Below are 9,028 nucleotides of genomic sequence, written 5' to 3'. Positions count from 1 at the left end.
AGAGTGAGAAGTATTGTATTAACCTTTCGGATAACTGAGCATAGCCTTCCTTGACACTGCAAAATGGACAAGTGGTACTATTTCTGAAGGTTTAGTTGCAGTGTGGAATATGAAATCCCTTCAATGAGCTTTTTATACTTTGTACACTCATCACGTGATGTCATAGTATTACTGTGAAAATAGTTTTGACTTTGAGACCCCTGAAGGGGTCTTGGGGACCACCGGAGTTCCCTGGCCACACTCTGAAGCGTTAATAAGATGAAGAGAAAATGTCTGTGAAAACAGTTTGGAAATAATGATGATGCATGAGGAAACCTTGAACTTAGAGAACTTTCTAATGCTTCTGTTTCAGTGGCAGTCAGAAAGGACCACCAGGCAGGGAGGTTTTGTTGTCTCTTTGGGCTCTTTAGTTAAGGATGTAAGTCACTGCCACAGACAGCTGATGAGCCTATAACCTAGAGAGTGGGGAGAAAGCTCTCTTACCCACCCCTTTCCACTACGGTCCCCGCAGAGCTAGAAGTGAAGGGATCAATCTAGTCTATACCCTAGGGCAGTATGTCTTCAACTCTGACGTGCATCCGAGTCACCTGGAGATCATGTTAAAATGCAGATTTCAGTCTCTTTGGTCCAGAGTGGGACCTAGGATTCTGTATTTCTTCCCAGCTCCCAGATGCTGCTGCTGCTGTTGTCCATAGACCACACATTGAGTGGGAAGGATCTAGGGGTTAAATCAGTTACTCTAAAGATGGGTTGACTCTGCACTTCTAGCTAATACAGTCCTACTAAGAACAGCCATGCCTGCTAAATTGTGCATCATCAGATGATCAGGACAGATAGATCATTGAATAAAAACACGGTCAATGCCACTCGTAGAGCAGTCCGGGGGGCCTTATCAATCACGTGTTACGATACTCAGTATCTTTGCTTAACCCACTGCCTAAAACCTTTGCTGGCTTCCTAATGACCTGAAAACATAATTCAAACTCTTTACCCTGCTTCGTGAGACCCTTAATATTCTGGCTTCTTTGACGTTGACTTTAATCATTTCCCCTCATCCACTGTGGTACGGTCGCAGTGACAGCATTTCAGTTCCAGAAGGTCCTTGAATTCTTAGTTTAATTGGTAATGGCCTGTCAAGTAGGCTTTCTCATCATTTGCTTGGGATGCAGTAAAGATACCCACTCTAAAAAGAATTTTGGAAATAATTTAGTAAAAGCAATAAAGTTGTGGGAAAAATGAAATATTTTTGGATTTTAAAAGACAGCTATTCGGTCAACAAATATTTATTGCAGACCTACCATGTGCCAGGCATTATTTTAGGCATTTGAGTCCTGTCAGTGAACAAAACAAAGATTTCTACCCTCACAGAGCTTAGATTCCTTCATGAAAGACAGACAATAAACAGAGTAAGTAAATCACGTAGTACTGGTTATATGTAATATGTGCCATGGAAAAAACAGTAGAACAGAGAAAAAGGGGTTGAGAAAGAGAGGTCCAGATGGAAGAGAGAAGGTGACATTTGAGCAAAGACCAGGAGGACGTGGGAAGTTATCCCCATTCAGACGATGTTGGGGGAAGGGTCTTTGTGCCTGGCATGTGGGAGGCACAGGCAGGATGCCAGCCCAGGGTGACTGGAGCAGAGCAAGTGGGCAAAGTGTTCAGCAGGTAAAGAGGTGTGTGTGTGTGTGTGTGTGTGTGTGTGTGGCCATCTATTTTAGATTTATATATCTATTTTTCAAAAGTTAATTATTGAGTACAAAACCATTAATTGTTTAAAGCTTGTTTTCCCTGGCTCCTGCTTTCTTAGGAATGTTAGGAAGAAGGTGTTTTAATCTTTAAAATTTCATAATCTGTAAAAACTTAAAGTGATTTCAGTTGTGTACTGGCAGGAATTGAAGAGCAAAGCGAAAGGGGTTTCACTAAGATGACCCAGTCACTGATACTTTTGTTTCCTGCTTGCAATGCAGGGCAGACAAGATTTAAGTAAATATTTAACATCTTTACCCACTTCCCCTCTCTAAAAGAGCTGCATCTGTCTCAGCAAAATGGAGAAGTCACTTTGATAGAGCCTCAGATTCCAGTCAAGGGAGACGTTTGGTAGTGGGGTTGTCCTCTCCTGTGCAGGGAATGACTGCCCTAGTCTGATGAGGATCCCCGCTTTCTCTGGGTGATGGGCCATCCGGAGAGTAGAAATGCCTGGTGCTGTGTTGAATGGTACATAAATGCTTCATAGGACACTGAACCAGCAGCTTAAGCATCACCTGGAAGCTTGAAAGAAATGTAAATTCTCAGGTCTGGAGGTAAGGGGTGGTGGGTGCTGGCGGTACACTGTATTTATAAATGAGTGAGGCCTCTATCCTTCCCTCTGGAACAGAGGTTCTCAACCCTGGCTATACATTAGAATCCCTGAGGAATTTAAAAAAGCAAAAAAAAAAATGAACAACCATGCCATGGCCTCTGTACCAGAGATTCCAATTTAATTAGTCTAGGGATAGGCCAAGGGCAAGGGCCACTGTATATTTTAAGTCTCCCTGAGTGATGCTAATGTGCAGAATCACTGTGGTAGAACATATTTCTCAACCTCAGCACTACTGACATTTTGAACTGGGTAATCCTTTGTTGTGGGGTACTGTTTTGTGAATTACAGGATGTTTAGCTGCATCCCTGGCCTTTATCTGTGAGACGTCCATCAAACCCCTGCTCCAATCTGTGACAACCAAAAACATCTCCAGATATCTCCAGATATTCCCAGGGGAGCAAAATTGTCCTAGTTGTGGACTATTGCTTCAAAGGAATAATTCTCAAAGTTTGGTGCAGAACTGCCCAGTAGAATTATAATACTAGTCTCGTGTAATTAAAAAACTTTTAGTAGCCACATGAAAATAAGCAAAATAAAACCTCGCACCTGTCAGAATGCCTGTCATCAAAGAGATTGCAAATAAATGTTGGCATGGATGTGGAGAAAGGGAACCCTTGTATACTATTGGTGGGAATGTAAATTGGTACAGCCACTATGGAAAACAATATGAAGGTTTCTCAAAAAACTAAAAATAGAATTACCATATGACCAGCAATTCCACACTTCGGCATATACCAAAGAAAATGAAAATACTAATTTGAAAAGATACATTCACCCCAATGTTCATAGCAGTATTATTTACAATAGCCAAGATATGAAAGCAACCTAAGTGTCCTTCAGCAGATAAATGGATAAAGAAGATGTGGTATATGTATACAATGGAATACTACTCAGCCACAAAAAAGAATGGCATTTTGACATTTGCAACAACATGGATGGATCTGGAGGGTATTATGCTTAGTGAAGTAAGTCAGACAGAGAAAGACAAATAGTGTATGTTATCACTTATATGTAGAATCTAAAAAATAAAACAAATGAATATAATAAAACAGAAACAGACTCACAGATATAGAGAACAAACTAGTGGTTACCAGTGGAGAGAGAGAGATGAGGGACGGGGCAAGATAGGGGTAGGAGATTAAGAGGTACAAAGTACTATGTATAAAATAAATAAGCTACAAGAATATGTTGTACAGCACAGGGAATATAGCCAATGTTTTATGATAACTTTATTTTTTAATTTTTTTTTAACATTTGTAACAATGACTTAATACTGTTATTTGACCACCTCAGAGATACATAGAAGAGGGTAGTCTCTTGCCATTCTACTTGGGGGAATAAAGCAATACATTACTTAGGAGCTAACCCTTATCTGATTATCTCCATGTGGGGGAACTCCTGCAGGACTCATCTCTAGTCGTAGTGACGCCTAACATTGCTGCTCCAGGCTTGACAATACTTTGCTCTACGATGGTGTGTTTTTTTTTTTAGCATCTTCATTGGAGTATAACTGCTTTAGAATGCTGTGTTAGTTCCTGCTTTATAACAAAATGAATCAGCTATACATATATCATATGTCCCCATATCTCCTCCGTCTTGTGTTGCCCTCCCCCCCTCCCTAGTGTATATATGTCCATGCCACTCTCTCACTTCGTCCCAGCTTACCCTTCTCCATCCCTGTGTCCTAAAGTCCATTCTCTACGTCTTTATTCCTGTCCTGTCTCTAGGTTCTTCAGAACTAATTTTTTTTCTTTTTTTAGATTCCATGTATATGTGTTAGCATACGATATTTGTTTTTCTCTTTCTGACTTACTTCACTCAGTATGACAGACTCTAGGTCCATCCAAGTCACTACAAATAACTCAATATCGTTTCTTTTTATGGCTGAGTAATATTCCATTGTATATATGTGCCACATCTTCTTTATCCATTCATCTGTCGACGGACACGTGCATGTCTTGGCTACTGTAAATAGAGCTGCAGTGAACATTGTGGTACATGACTCTTTTTGAAATTATGGTTTTCTCAGGGTATATGCCCAGTAGTGGGATTGCTGGGTCGTATGGTAGTTCTACTTTTAGTTTTTTAAGGAACCTCCATACTGTTCTCCATAGTGGCTGTATCAATTTACATTCCCACCAACAGTGCAAGAGGGTTCCCTTTCCCTCTTGCACTGTTTTGGGTCATCACGTTTTCATTGTCATTTATTTCTAGATTTTTTCATTTCCTCTTTGATTTCTTCAGTGATATCTTGGTTATTTAGTAGCGTATTGTTTAGTCTCCATGTGTTAATAATTTTTACAGTTTTTTTCCTGTAATTGATACCTAGTCTCATAGCGTTGTGGTAGAAAAAGATACTTGATATGATTTCAATTTTCTTAAATTTACCAAGGCTTGATTTGTGACCCAACATATGATCTGTCCTGGAGAATGTTCCATGAGCACTTGAGAAGAAAGTGTATTCTTTTGTTTTTGGATGGAATGTCCTATAAGTATAAATTAAGTCCATCTTGTTTAATGTATCATTTAAAGCTGTGTTTCCTTATTTATTTTCATTTCGGATGATCTGTCCATTGGTGAAAGTGGGGTGTTAAAGTCCACTACTACGATTGTGTTACTGTCGATTTCCGCTTTTATGGCTGTTAATATTTGCCTTATGTATTGAGGTGCTCCTATGTTGGGTGCATAAATATTTACAATTGTTATATCTTCTTCTTGGATTGATCCCTTGATCATTATGAGTGTCCTTCTTTGTCTCTTGCAATAGTCTTTATTTTAAAGTCTATTTTTTCTGATATGAGAATTGCTACTCCAGCTTTCTTTTGGTTTCCATTTGCATGGAATATCTTTTTCCATGCCCTCACTTTCAGTCTGTATGTGTCCCTAGGTCTGAAGTGGGTCTCTTGTAGACAGCATATATACAGGTCTTGTTTTGTATCCATTCAGCCAGTCTGTGTCTTTTGTTTGGAGTGTTTAATCCATTTACATTTAAGGTAGTTATTGATATGTATGTTCCTATTACCATTTTCTTAGTTGTTTTGTGTTTGTCTTTGTAGGTCTTTTCCTTCTCTTGTGTTTCCTGCCTGGAGAAGTTCCTTTAGCACTTGTTGTAAAGCTGCTTTGGTGGTGCTCAATTCTCTTAGCTTTTGCTTGTTTGTAAAGGTTTCTAGTTCTCTGTCGAATTTAAATGAGATCCTTGCTGGGTAGAGTAATCTTGGTTGAGGGTTTTTCCCTTTCATCATTTTAAACACATCCTGCCACTCCCTTCTGGCTTGCAGAGTTTCTGCTGAAAGATCAGCTGTTAACTTTATGGTGATTCCCTTGTATGTTATTTGTTGTTTGTTCCTTGCTGCTTTTAATACTTTTTCTTTGTATTTAATTTTTGGTAGTTTGATTAATATGTGTCTTGGCGTGTTTCTCCTTGGATTTATCCTGCATGGGACTCTCTGTGCTTCCTAGACTTGATTAACTATTTCCTTTCCCATATTAGGGAAGTTTTGAACTATAATCTCTTGAAATATTTTCTCAGACCCTTTCTTTTTCTCTTCTTCTTCTGGGACCCCTGTAATTCGAATGTTGGTGCATTTAATGTTGTCCCAGAGGTCTCTGAGACTGTCCTCAAGTCTTTTCATTCTTTATTCTACTCTGCGGTAGTTATTTCCACTATTTTATCTTCCAGGTCACTTATCCGTTCTTCTGCCTCAGTTATTCTGCTATTGATCCCTTCTAGAGAATTTTTAATTTCATTTATTGTGTTGCTCATAATTGTTTGTTGGCTCTTTAGTTCTTCTAGGTCCTTGTTAAATGTTTCTTGTATTTTCTCCATTCTATTTCCAAGATTTTGGATCATCTTTACTATCATTACTCTGAATTCTTTTTCAGGTAGACTGCCTATTTCCTTTTCATTTGTTTGTGCTGGTGGGTTTTTGCCTTGCTCTTTCATCTGCTGTGTGTTTCTCTGTTTTCTCAGTTTGCTTAACTTACTGTGTTTGGGGTCTCCTTTTCGCAGGCTGCAGGTTCATAGTTCCTGTTGTTTTTGGTGTCTGCTCCCAGTGGCTACGGTTGGTTCAGTGGCTTGTGTAGGCTTCCTGGTGGAGGGGACTAGTGCCTGTGTTGTGGTGGATGAGGCTGCATCTTGTCTTTCTGGTGGGCAGGTCCACGTCTGGTGGTGTGTTTTGGAGTGTCTGTGACCTTATTATGATTTTAGGCAGCCTCTGTGCTAATGGATGGGGTTGTGTTCCTTTCTTGCTAGTTGTTTGTCATAGGGTGTCCAGCACTGTAGCTTTCTGGTCTTTGCATGGAGCTGGGTCTTAGCATTGATATGGAGATGTCTGGGAGAGCTTTCTTCGTTTGATATTACGTGGAGCTGGGACGTCTCTGGTGGACCAATGTCCTGAACTTGGCTCTCCCACCTCAGAGGCACAGGCCTGACACCTGGCCAGAGCACCAGGACCCTGTCAGCCACAAGGCTCAGAAGAAAAGGGAGAAAGAAAGAAAGAAAAAAAAGTAAAATAAAGTTATTAAAATTAAAAAAATTATTAAAAATGAATAATAAAAAAGAAAGAAAGAAAGAAGAGAGCAACCAAACCAAAAAGAAAATCTACCAATGGTTGCCAGTATTCATTGTTTATCTGAAAAATTAAAATTTAACTAGGCGCCATGTATTTTAACATTTTAACTGGCACCTCTAGACTTCACCATCAAGTAGGAAAATATCTTGGGGATTTTGGTGAACTTCAGCTGGTCCCTGAAATAAATAAGGTTAATGACAAAAAAAAATCCACCAATGATAACAAGTGCTAAAAATTATGCAAAAAAAAAGGACCGACGGAACCCTGGGACAAATGGTAAAAGCAAAGCTGTACAGACAGAATCACACAAAGGAGCATACACATACATACTCACAAAAAGAGAAAATGGGAAAAGAAATCTATATATTTAAAAAAAAGGAAGAGAGCAACCAAATCAATAAATATACCAATGGTAATAAACTCTAAATGCTAAACTAAGGTAAATATAAAACCAGAAACAAATTAGATGCAGGCAGCAAACCCCAAGTCTACAGTTGCTCCCAAAGTCCACCGCCTCAATTTGGGATGATTCGTTGTCTATTCAGGTATTCCACTGATGCAGGTACATCAGGTTGACTGTGGGGATTTAATCTGCTGCTCCTGAGGCTGCTGGGAGAGATTTCTCTTTCTCCTCTTTGTTCACACAGCTCCCGGGGTTCAGCTTTGGATTTGGCCCGGCCTCTGCGTGTAGGTCACCTGAGGGCGTCTGTTCCCCACTCAGACAGGACGGGGTTAAAGGAGCCGCTGATTCGGGGGCTTTGGCTCACTCAGGCCGGGGGGAGGGACGGATATGGATGCCGGGCGAGCCTGCGGCGGCAGAGGTCGGCATGACATTGTAACAGCCTGAGGCGCGCCGTGTGCTCTCCTGGGGGTGTTGTCCCTGGAACATGGAACCATGGCAGTGGCGGGCTGCACAGACTCCTGGGCGGGGAGGTGTGGATAGTGACCTGTGCTCGCACACAGGCTTCTTGGTGGCGGCAGCAGCAGTGTTAGTGGCTCATGCCCGTCTCTGGGGTCCGCGCTGATAGCTGCAGCTCGCGCCCGTCTCTGGAGCTTGTTTAGATGGCGCTCTTAATCACCTCTCCTCGTGCACCCCGAAACAATGGTCTCTTGCCTCTTATGCAGGTCCAGACTTTCTCCCGGATTCACTCCCGGCTAGCTGTGGCGCACTAGCCCCTTCAGGCTGTGTTCACACCGCCAACCCCAGTCCTCTCCCTGGAGTCTGACCTCTGAAGCCTGAGCCTCAGCTCCCAGCCCTGCCCACCCCGGCGGGTGAGCAGACAAGCGTCTCGGGCTGATGAGTGCTGGTCGGCACCGATCCTCTGTGCGGGAATCTCTCCGGTTTGCCCTCCGCACCCTCCTGCGCCCTCCTCCACGGCTCCGAAGCGTCCCCACTCTGCCACCCAAAGTCTCCGCCCGCGAAGGGGCTTCCTAGTGTGTGGAAACCTTTCCTCCTTCACAGCTCCGTCCCACTGGTGCAGGTCCTGTCCCTATTCTTTTGTCTATGTTTTTTCTTTTTTTTTTTGCTCTACCCAGGTACGTGGAGAGTTTCTTGCCTTTTGGGAGGTCTGAGGTCTTCTGCCTGCGTTCAGTAGGTGTTCTGTAGGAGTTGTTCCACATGTAGGTGTATTTCTGATGTATTTGTGGGGAGGAAGGTGGTCTCCATGTCTTACTCCTCTGCCGTCTTGAAGGTCTCCCTCTATGATAACTTTAAATGGAGTATAATCTATAAAATTTTTGAATCACAATGCTGTACATCTTAAACTAATGCAATATTGTAAATAATCAACTATAGCTCAATTAAAAAATTTAGTAGCCACATGAAAATAAATAAAACAAGTGAAGTTAATAATTTAGTTAATTTAACCCAGTATATTCAAAATAGTATTTCAACATGCATTCAATATAAAAATTATTAGTAAGATGTTTTTACATTTTTTTCAAGTCCTTGAAATCTGGTGTGTGATTTACACTTAAGCATATTTCAATTCAGACTAGCCACATTTTGAGTACTCCGTAGCCTCAAAATGTGGCCAGTGACTACTGTCTTGGGGTTTAGTGGGCATCAGAATCAACTTGAGGGTTGGTTAAAATGTCA

Source organism: Delphinapterus leucas, chromosome 3 (assembly GCF_059928025.1).
Source record: "Delphinapterus leucas isolate spDelLeu-1000000601 "Yukka" chromosome 3, BTC_Dleu_Yukka2, whole genome shotgun sequence".
Lineage (NCBI taxonomy): Eukaryota > Metazoa > Chordata > Mammalia > Artiodactyla > Monodontidae > Delphinapterus > Delphinapterus leucas.
Note: the sequence above shows the minus strand (reverse complement) of the source record.